At 32.8% G+C, this 12540-nt stretch overlaps 1 pseudogene; it reads right to left on the reverse strand.

Moving 5' to 3' along the window:
* Positions 1-12048, reverse strand: part of LOC131596944 (ALA-interacting subunit 1-like) — a 38733-nt pseudogene extending 26685 nt beyond the window's left edge.
* Between the last annotated feature and the right edge of the window lie 492 nt (positions 12049-12540).

Genomic DNA, 12540 nt, shown 5'->3' on the forward strand with positions numbered 1-12540 from the left:
GAGCTTGGTTCTACAAGAAGAAAAGGACGCCATTCACTGTACAAGCTAGATGCCTGCCTACGCCTACGACTCGGATGTTGGGATTTACGAAGGATCTTATGAACAAACAAGAAAAGGCAAAAGAGTTTCAGTCTAAGGAAACTCATGAAGTTCCAGGTGACGAAAACCCGCCGCTAAGATTTATGTCAGGATTTGATCCTTCGAAGGATAAGTCATACTCACACTCCGCTAAGAGGACTATCCAATGCCACGAGGAAGGCTTACACGCTTCAGATATCATTTACGCATATACATACGAAAGACGACTGTCTATGTCTTTGCCTCAGATTTTGTTCTCATCAAAGATTCCCCTATGCTAAGATCAATTACCCAGCGAACAAAATTGGTATGCCCAAGGAGAGTTAGAGGTCACCCTTTACTTCTATAAGTCACAGAACTAAGAAGTAAAACAAAGTCATTGGATTAACAAAGGAGATTGTCCCTAGGAATAATAGGTGTTTATCATGTCAAAATTGCAACCCCTACGATCGCTAAGTGTTACCATGTATAAGCGTTGTACCTTCCAACTTACAATTCTAATAAAATAATCATGCATGTTTTGGAATTGATTCATTCCCTTCGCTCTTGCATTACTACGACTTTCCATTTTAACTCTTCGATTCTATTTCAACTTGCCACTTTCAATTATTAACAAACTTAAAGGAGAATAACGAAATACAAATAACTAAATTTTTCTAAAGATATGCTTTCAATGTAAGACCGAGCTAATGAGGTAAGGCATTGTTTCAATCCCTAAACAGTGGAGAAATAAGGAGATAATCCGTAGTCAACCCCCTCGAGCCAGGAGTTGGAGTTTGTTTCTATTTTTCAAATAAACCTTAATTTCAACCAGGGGCAAGGTAGATTTCGATTAATTCAATGGTGTATTTTATGGTCAAGAGAATCAGTCAAGAAAAGCAAAGGTTCAAGCATATCTTCTTCCTCGCGATCATCAAAGATTGAGTAAGCAATGGAGATAACATTCACAACATCTTCTTCCTCAATACATCATACCAGATCGAGGTAGCATCAAAGTTTACAAACTAAAGTCAACATGGAAGTCACATTATTCAAAATCCAAAAAGTAAAATTTTCAAAAAAAAAAAGAATTTAAAAAAAAAGCGCCCGCTAAGCCAGATGGAAAACTCCATAAAGAAAATAAAAACTGACTTAGGCAAAAATTAGGGCATCTCGATGGACAAAATTCTAAAGAACTGGCCCATGCAAAAATAAAAGGATAAAAATAAAACAAAAGCAAAAAAATAAAGGATAATCTTGTGACTGCTAAATAATCGAAGTTTCTCATCAATGCTTGGATCTCTACAACATTTTTCATCGCTGCTTGGATCTTCACTAATGCTTCCGCTCATCATCGGAACTGAAATAATTCTCTTGCAAACGAAACACATTAATTAGATTAAACGAACTTTAGGATTGGAGAACATCATGGAGAAAGGGGTGGGTTAAATAAATTTTGAGCCTTATATCCTGTGTTTCTTAAACTACGAACCACGGCCATGTTACAACCTTCAAAAGTCCTAATTGAAGCTCGGTCAGCTACGAAAGCATACTTGCATTAATTTGGTTAAACTGATTCTTATTGTTTGTTAATGGCTAGCCACTTCACTTCCTCAAACATCCATTTCTAATCATCCATTTCTAATTCATAACAAACTTCGATTTCAAAACTTGCATGTACTTCACGTTGGAATTACTTCTCAAAGGGTACAACTTTATCTACAAATACACACTTAGCATCAAGGAGATCTCGAAATTGGTTTAATCAAAGGCGGTCATTTCTAATAAATACTCTTGAATGGGGGAACCACGTCCAGGGGGTTCTCCTAACCAGGGGCAAAATACCAATGATCACAGAGGTATACAAAGATCCTATTAACTAGCGGCATTCACCCTAAGATCCAATCGACTTGGGTCGTGTCTCGAAGCAATAACACTCAGGGGCATATCTTTTACAAATCCAAATATTGGGGTAGTTCATATCTTAATGGTGGACCCGAGTTCCACTATGAAGCAACTTCGAGTGCAAAATTAAAATACTCGGAGCAATCCGTATCAAATTGATACCACACCTTGGATAGCCCTCCATATTCCGGAGATTAAGGGAGGACCTTTCAACTATCAAAAATAGGGCAGCGCATATCAAGTTCATGACATGGCGAAATTCGAACCCCCTCTAAGGATACTTCCTTCATTTCTTGGAGATCGAGGGGCATATTTTTTAAAAGCTAATGTTGGGGAAAAAACTACGAGGCCCAATCAAAAGGAGTGGATCCCAGGAGTCGTCCAATCAAGGGGCGTCGTATTATAAAACCAAGAATGGGGCTAGCCATCTCAAAATGTGTACTACGATAAAACTGCGTCCAAGCTCATATTAAGGTGAACCTCCGCAAAATACCCAACAAACTGAAGCAAGACATACAATGAAAGGAAAGGATATCCTCATACTTTTACAGTCCCCGATAAATCTCTCTCCCACTACTGCGATCTTCGAGTTTAAAAGCGGGTATTGGGAAGCCACGCTAGCATCACACCCTACCCTCACAAACAACCTTATTACATTAAGCAACCTTATTAAACATACTAAGTCACGCATCACACATTGGTTAAAACATCCCATACATCAAAACGTCTAGACAATTAAAAAAACAAAGGGTACCAGGGGATTGGTTTAGGACCTATTAGTCTAGAAGGAGACTGAAACCTGAAGTTCCGCTCGAAAACATTCTATGCATAATCATTACTAGTTGGCATGAGCATAGTCGTTGCATGGTTTATACAAATTCAATGGGTTATAAGGAGATAAAATATGGGGATCACCATATATACATACGCATCAACATAGATACATACGCATCAACATAGATACATACGCATTAGCATTAGCATATACATATCAACTAGCACTCACATATAGGCATTTATCAATCAACATATACATAAGCATAATCATCATGCATTCAAACTTGGTCTAAGAACCGGCATGTCACATCATTAGATCTTCGCTCATAAACATGCGCGCGAGCATCATCTTCATACATCAACAGGATACCATAAACAAAATCCTCTTACACATATAACATTTACATTACACATACAGACGGTTCATACATCTACATTGTACAAACGTCAGGGTCACATGCATGTACAACCATTATATCTACGTGCACAATATTTATACAAGCATTATACGTACTATGTTTTACACGCTACGCTTTACACACTACATTTTACACACTATGTTTTACACGCTACGCTTTACAAACTACATTTTACACACCATGCTCTACACGCTACGCTTTATGCACGCTACACTCTGTGCATACACAATGTACAACACCAAGTTACTGGTCCTTATACTTCTGACTTCTGCATATGTGTCAAGAAATTTATGAAGATGATCTTGCTAGCACTATAGCAGGTGAATCTTTTTATGCAGATAAGCTTGCTAGCACTATAGCAGGTGAATCTTTTATGCAGATAAGCTTGCTGGCACTATAGCAGGTGAATCTTTTTACACAAATGATATTTCTAGCACGATAGCATGTGAATCGTTTTATGCAAATGATCTTGCTAGCATTATAGCAGGTGAATCTTTTCTTTATACATGTAGCTTGCTAGAACTATAGCAGGTGAATCCTTTATGCAGGTAGCTTGCTAGAACCATAGCAGGTGAATCCTTTACGCATGTAGCTTGCTAGAACTATAGAAAATGAATCCTTTACGCAGGTAGCTTGCTAAAACTCTAGCAGGTGATTCCTTTAATACGCAGGTAAGCTCGCTAGAACTATAGCAGGTGAATCCTTTAATACGCAGGTAAGCTCGCTAGAACTATAGCAGGTGAATCCTTAATGCAAGAATTTATGAATCTTCGCTATGTAAGTCTCAAGCTTTAGCAAGATAATTCTTTACATCTCTCCTATACACACACAAGGAAAATTTAAGGGTCTTCCATTATTTAATCACTCTTCGATCCGAAAACCGTGAGACCGGCGTATTCTCACGCCCTTCGATCCAAGAATAATTAAATAGGGGCAGTTGTCATACCCCAAAATTTGCCCTATTGCTATTATATTTTATTAACAGGGACGTACTACAAATTCTACAAGGGGTGTATATCAAACTAGTGGGCTTGACATCTTGATTGGCAAGCCCATTTCAAAAGAGTAACCATTCTCTAAAATGTCCAATTCAAAAGATAGGAGTATACATTAAGTAAAAGTGTGTATTTAATTAGGCTTATTATTCATAAGAATATGAGGCCCAATTTTAGGATTCAAAATTATTTTTAAACTTGGATTTTATAAACTTTCTTGGTTTATTTACAATATTTTGGATTTCTTGTAATTAATTGTTTAAAAATATAATAATTCACTTGTAAATTATTTAAATTTTTAAATAACAAATATTTGCTTGCCTTTCATATGCTTTCAATTGGGATTTTGTTTTAAATAACTAACATAGCACAATTGGTATGGAAGCAAGACTTGCAAATAAGAAGTTGTGGGTTCGAATCCCATGAGTGACATTTTCACACTTTTTCTTCTATTTTTTTACTAGTTTTCAAAATGGGTTGTTGGGCTTTTGGATATGGGTTATTTCTTTTTTGGGACTTTTAACCTAAATTTCTCATTATAAATAGGACCTTTGGCAATCCTATTTGGGGACCTTTTTTTCACTTTCACGTACAATTTTCACAAATTCACTCACACACATTTTTTCAATTTTTTTACTACTCTTCTCTCTTCGTGGGTTTGTCTTAGGGTTGTCTTGAATAATCCTAACTCGCCGTTGTCGATTAACTGACAACGACCGACAAACCCTTTCTCCTTTTCGAACGCAATTTTCAAACCACTCAAACGCTTTGGCCGATGATGACCTATGAGGCCTCCCCCAAAAAAGGGTTTCTGGTCATTGTTGTCTCGATCTGACAACGGTCGGCTCCCAAAAAAGGATTTCTGGCCATTGTTGTCTCGATCTGACAATGGCCAGCTCCCCTAAAAAAGGGTTTCTGACCACCCATCAAAACCTTTGGGTTTTACCATTTTGGCCAATCATTAAACCTTTTGGAATGAGGTCATCCTTTTATTAAAAATGGTATTTTTATTTTCAATACCTTTTTACAAACTTTTGGGTTTCCTCTTTTTGGCCAATGATTTATCGTGAGGCCTCCATTTTTAAAAAAATATTGTTTTGGCCAATGATGATACTCTTAGGTCATTTTTTTTTGGGTTAATACCATCTTACCCCCCTGCCATATAGGTCTTTTCTGGTTTTGCCCCCTGTAATATTTTTTTTTTGAAAAACAACCTTGTCATTTCAAAAAGCTAACTTTTTAGCCCCTAAAGTCAAAATCCGCAGGAAAATCCGAAAGAAAATCCGCAAGAAAGCTGCAGATTTTCCTGTGGATTTTGACTTTAGGGGCTAAAAAGTTAGCTTTTTGAAATGACAAGGTTGGTTTTCAAAAAAAATAAATTACAGGGGGCAAAACCAGAAAAGACCTATATGGCAGGGGGGAAAATTGTAATAACCCTTTTTTTTGTTGCTATGTTTGGTTTAGCCATGGTCATTGTTGTTTCGATCTGACAATGACTTTATCAAAACCTTTGAGGTTTTGCCCTTTTGGCCAAATGCGTATTATTTTTAATTTATTAGTCAACAATTGTCAAACCATTTTTATAAAACCTAAAGGCTAAATGGGTCCCCTTGGGTACAAGGGAGGCAAGTTAGCATTGAATGTATCGGTAATTGTAAACATAGATTCATTAGGTTATAGCACATAAGCTTACATGTCTGGAAGCCATTAGTGAAGAAACTCCAAATAAAATGAAGACAACACTAATAAGAAAAAATCCTAAAATAATCTGCAAGGAGACAGTTATGTTAAATATAAAGTATACAAAAACATAAATAATGATTTATATGAAATAAAATATATATACCACTCGAGGCGTAAGAATAGGCCTCTGTGCAAGAAGTTCTTACTGCATAAATTTGTAGTCTACAAAATATCAAAGAGATCCCATGTGAGTTCAGATTGCAAATTAAACAAAAAAATAAGTGCATTAAAAGTTACAGGTAATAACTCTAAATAAATGCATCAACTCCATCAAAAATAAAAACACTTAAACTAAAGTTAAAAAGGGGGGAAAAACTAAATGATGAGATAGATGAACAAGCATTACACATGGTGTTTCTTATTGTGGGTGTTGAGTTCGAGGATCCAGGAGCTGTTGTGCTTGTAGAAGCCATTGTTCGGCGTTTTTCAGGGCCCGTTTGTTTTGGATTTTTTTTGAAAATGTTTTTTATAGTGTTATATAATTTTGTGAAAAAAAATTTTACTAAGAAACTTTTTATAAATGTTTCTAATAAAATTTTGTTTGAATAATTATTCTTAAAATGTGGTTTTAGGTATTTCATATATTTATGGAAAAAAATTTGGATATAAAAATTTCAAAAAAATCATTTAATTTTGAAGTAATTTCTTATAGATTTTCACAAAAATCATTTTTGAAATACAACTTTTTGAAAAAATTGCGATTTTGAATAAGTTTTTGTTTTCAATAATGTATATTTATATTATATGATGTCAAAATTAGTGTTTCATTTTAGAAAAAATGAATATAAACAAAACTTGTAATATTTTAAAAAACGGTTTTGAAAAATATATTTTCAAAAATACAAAGAAAAAATCCATTTTTTTAAAACTGAAACAAACAAGCCCTCAATCTCAGTGGTTGAAGCTAAAAGGGAGAAAAAAGTAGAAAAATTTTTATTCGCTACATGCACACAAGGAAATTATCACATCACACATACACTTCACAAAATATCCACTCAAGGCATTACTGTTGATGTTTCTTCTTGAAGTGCTTGAAGAAGCCATTTCTTGAGATGTCTTAAAAATTTGGTGTTAAAGTTGAAATGTTTGATGAGAAAATGAAGTTGTTTGAGATGGTTTAAATAGGAATGTATTGAAGAGAATAAACATATTTTGAGCAAATAATAGATGCAGAGCATTAGACAATAGATGTAGAGCATTAGACGCAACAAGAGAAAAATAGTTTGAAAATAAATAGTAGATGCAACTTATTAGACGTAACATGAGAAAAATATGGAGAAAACAAATGCTTGCATGGATGAGAATATTGTTCATTCTTAACAAGTAATGGATGTGCCGAGCAAAATGGCGTTGTATGAATCTATATGTTCATTCTTAGAAAGAAAAGAAAAAATAGTTTGAAAACAAATAATAGATGCAGATTATTAGACGTGACATGAGAAAAATATGAAGAAAACAAAAGCTTGCATATATGAGAATATTGTTCACTCTTAGCAAGTAATTGATGTGCAGAGCAAAATGACGTTGTATGAATCTATACAGGGCCGGCCCTAGGGGTAGCCTCCAAGGCTACCGTCTAGGGCCTCATTTTTTATATTTATATGGTATTGTATTAGTTAATAGATTTTTTAAATACAAAATTTTTAAATTATTTTATATCCATTTAATAATAACATCTATTAAGAATTTATAAGAATAACAATTATTTAAGATGTGTATTTAATAATTGATTAACTTAAAAATTAAAGTCGTTTTAAATTTTTTGAGATCCGGTGTAAGTTTACGATGATTTAATTGCAGAAAATTAATAGGCCATATTTTTATTATATAACTATAATCAATATTTTTTAGGTCCTCTTTAATCAACAAGTTAACCGTAAAAAAATTTAGACCCTTTAATCGTAGTTTGTCTTACAGTTTTAAGTTCTTTAACAAAAAAAATACTTAAAATTTAAGTTTTTTTTAAAAAGTCTGCTAATATTGTTTCAATCATGATTTTTTTTAAATGAGAAGAAGTGTGCTTAGATGTGTTTATTGTATTATCAATTGAAAAGAAAATATATAATTTAATGATTTTACATCCTAAGAATCCTAAAATTAAAATATATTAATATAAATAAAAAATATTATTATTATATTAAAAAAAATTAGTTTTAAGTTTTACCTCAGGCCTCAAAATGTGTTGGGCCGGCTCTGAATCTATATGTTCATTCTTAGAAAGAAAAGAAAAATAGTTTAAAAACAAATAATAGATGCAGATTATTAGACGTAACATGAGAAAAATATGAAGAAAACAAAAAATTGCATAGATGAGAATATTGTTCATTCTTAGCAAGTAATGGATGTGCAGAGCAAAATAGCATTGTATGAATCTATATGTTCATTCTTAGAAAGAAAAGAAAAATAGTTTTAAAATAAATAATAGATGCAGATTATTAGACGCAATATGAGAAAAATATGAAGAAAACAAAAGCTTGCAGTCATGAGAATATTGTTCATTATTTTAGCAAGTAATGGATGCAGAGCAAACTGGCACTGTATGAATCTATATTTCATTCTTAGAAAGAAAAGGAAAATAGTTTGAAAATAAAAACAAGTAAAATAGTTCAAAGGCACTCTCCTTCAAATAATGTCACCATCTCTTTTTTAAATAAATCAAAAGAAGCTCAAATAAAATACAAAGGACTGAAGAAAGTCTCTAAAATATAATACATTAAAATTAAATAATAAAATATCTTTAATTAACATTTAAAATTTTCCGTTAAGAACTGAAGAAAATGAGTCTTAAATTGAAAGAAGTAAAATATAAATTATAAATTCAAATAAGTTGAATCTACAAAAATACTAAAATAATATAAATGTTATAATGTTTTAAAAAAACCTTTGCTTTAATTTATGCTTGTATTATTTATTTAACTGCCAACATTTATTCAAAAAATATTCATGGTAGGGTGATCAGCATAGCAGCATAGCAGATCCATCATAAATCATACTTTTAAAATATATATAATTTGTTCACCAAAAAAAAGTTATATGTTAATTTAATTTAAATAAAAAATTAAATTTTAAAGAACAAATTGATATGCTCTTTGACAAGTCACATCAATTTGAGGGGCATTTTAATCCGGAATTAATCTTTTATTTATTGTGAATAATTTATTTTTTTAGAAATGAAGATTAGTCATTAAGAATTTTAATTATCCATTATAAATTATAATTACGTGTAACTAGTGACAGTACACTATATTCCAATGAAGTCAACTATGAGATAAGATATTCCAATGAGTTAAGGTCGTAGTTGAGAGCTTCTTCTTCCCATTAAAACTGTACGTGTTGTAATGATTTTGAATCGTCACGTTGATGATATCTGTCATACTCCAAAATTTGCCCTATTGCTATTATATTTTATTAACAGGGACGTACTACAAATTCTACAAGGGGTGTATATCAAACTAGTGGGCTTGACATCTTGATTGGCAAGCCCATTTCAAAAGAGTAACCATTCTCTAAAATGTCCAATTCAAAAGATAGGAGTATACATTAAGTAAAAGTGTGTATTTAATTAGGCTTATTATTCATAAGAATATGAGGCCCAATTTTAGGATTCAAAATTATTTTTAAACTTGATTTTATAAACTTTCTCGGTTTATTTACAATATTTGGGATTTCTTGTAATTATTTGTTTAAAAATATAATAATTCACTTGTAAATTATTTATATTTTTAAATAACAAATATTTGTTGCCTTTCATATGCTTTCAATTGAGTTTTTGTTTCAAATAAATAACATAGCACAATTGGTAACGAAGTAAGACTTGCAAATAAGAAGTTGCGGGTTTGTATCCCATGAGTTACATTCTCACATTTTTTCTCCTATTTTTTTACTAATTTTCAAAATGGGTTGTTGGGCTTTTGGATATGGTTATTTCTTTTTTGGGATTTTTAACAAATTCACTCACACACTTTTTTTCAATTTTTTTACTACTTTTCTCTCTTCGAGGGTTTGTCTTAGGGTTGTCTTGAACAACGCTAACCCGCCGTTGTCGATTAACTGACAACGGCCGACAAACCTTTTCCCCTTTTCGAATGCATTTTTCAAACCACTCAAACGTTTTGGCCGATGATTACCTATGAGGCCTCCCCCAAAAACGGGTTTCTAGCCATTGTTGTCTCGATCTGACAATGGGTGGCTCCCCTAAAAAAGGGGTTTCGGACCACCCATCAAAACCTTGGGGTTTTACCCTTTTGGCCAATAATTAAACCTTTTGGAATGAGGCCACCCTTTTATTAAAAATGGTATTTTTATTTTCAATACCTTTTTACAAACTTTTGGGTTTCCTCTTTTTGGCCAATGATTTAACGTGAGGCCTCCATTTTTAAAGAAATATTGTTTTGGCCAATGATGATACTCTGAGGTCTTTTTTTTATTATATTTAGTTTAGCCATGGTCATTGTTGTCTCGATCTGACAATGACTTTATCAAAACCTTTGAGGTTTTGCCCTTTTGGCCAAAGGCGTATTATTTTTAATTTATTTGTCAACCATTGTCAAAAGCATTTTATAAAACCTAAAGGCTAAATGTTTCCCCTTGGGTACAAGGGAGGCAAAGGGTGCCTAACACCTTCTCTTTTCCTAATTAACCTATTTTTAATTTATTAGTCAACAATTGTCAAAACCTTTTTATAAAACCTAAAGAATAAATGGGTCCCCTTGGGTACAAGGGAGGCAAAGGGTGTCTAACATCTTCTCTTTGCCTAATTAACCTACTTACCCAAAATCTCTTATTTTTAAGTGTTTCTCACTTGCCCAAATAAATTGGTTGGCGACTCTCGTTTGAACTTAAATTTTAAGCAGGTTGCTACAATATCACCCGCTTTCAGATCCACCTCTATTATTCCATATAACTTCCTGAAAGTCGGCAAGGCAGCGGTTATCATCCAGACCATAAGATCCTCCTGCTCACTCAATTGCTCAATAAAATATATTAGAAGTCAGCAACATATCTTGTTCGCACAAGCTATCTATTCAAAATACTCAAACAAGATATCAGAGGTTCTTACTAGTATGGATGTACTAAGATGAGCACCACCTATTATAGAGTTGTTCTGAAAGTTTTGGGGTAAGACATCTTTTCCAAAATTGTGCCCTCTATCACTCTTCCAAGATAAACCACTCTTGTTCACCATCAAATTCTTTCCATTGATAGAGAAGTTGTATGTATCATTGAATAAACTCCAAGCTACGAGACCACAAGGTAAAATTGCAGTAGTATTGTTGAGCTCATATTCAGGCTTACAATATTTAACTAACTTCTGATCCTTAACATTCCTCAATTGCTTGTTACTTCGGCTTTTAACATACCTAAATTATAGAAAATAACTGATTATAAAAAATCATCCATATTCAATCAATTATTACAAATGTATTAACAGAATAGTTGCCATGTAGTCATGTACTAATCAATTTCACACTGGAAATGGTGTTATTATTCAGATTATTCATCACAATGATACCATTTCTGACGTCCTTTTAATGCTCATTTAATTCCACAATTCTATGTAAAGGCAGTTAAGTCTATTCAATGGTCATAAAACGAATCCATAAATACTATACAAAATAACACGTTGTAGCATACCGGACGTGATTCTGGTAAAACTTGTCCAACTAATAGTAAACAAAAGTAGGCACTTCCTTGTTCTTGGGCACCTTTTCATAAAAACGTGATTTAAGAAAACATAATCAAAATGCGAAAAAATGAGTCTTATTGATTATTAATTGAGTCATAATTATATGAGACAGAGCTAAACTACATAGTAGACTTACATTCACTGTTATATTGCACGTTTTATCCGTTGCAGGATTCTGGATGTAGGCTACCTTGTCTGTAATATTACTCAAGCAATCTGACTCATAACTATACACAATTTCAACAACCTGATGTGTAAACAGAAACAGAGGCCATTCCTATCAAATAAACAGAAACAGACAACAAAATTATGATAGTTATTGCGCGCATGCGCGCACACACACATACATACCCACATATATTTCAATGAAGTCAAATGTGAGATAAGATATTCCAATGAATTCGTTCTTCCCACCCATCCATGTCGTGAGATAAGATATTCCAATGAAGTCTTTCTTCCTACCCATTCAAGTCGTAGTTGAGAGCTTCTTCTTCCCATTAAAACTGTACGTGTTGTGCTGATTTTGAATCGTCACGTTGATGATATATGTCATACCCCAAAATTTGCCCTATTGCTATTATATTTTATTAACAGGGACGTACTACAAATTCTACAAGGGGTGTATATCAAACTAGTGGGCTTGACATCTTAATTGGCAAGCCCATTTCAAAAGAGTAATCATTCTCTAAAGTGTCCAATTCAAAAGATAGGAGTATACATTAAGTAAAAGTGTGCATTTAATTGGGCTTATTATTCATAAGAATATGAGGCCCAATTTTAGGATTCAAAACTATTTTTAAACTTGGATTTTATAAACTTTCTTGGTTTATTTACAATATTTTGGATTTCTTGTAATTATTTGTTTAAAAATATAATAATTCACTTGTAAATTATTTATATTTTTAAATAAAAAATATTTTATTTCCTTTCATATGCTTTCAATTGGGTTTTGTTTCAA

The sequence above is a fragment of the Vicia villosa genome, linkage group LG4 (assembly GCF_029867415.1).
Source record: "Vicia villosa cultivar HV-30 ecotype Madison, WI linkage group LG4, Vvil1.0, whole genome shotgun sequence".
Lineage (NCBI taxonomy): Eukaryota > Viridiplantae > Streptophyta > Magnoliopsida > Fabales > Fabaceae > Vicia > Vicia villosa.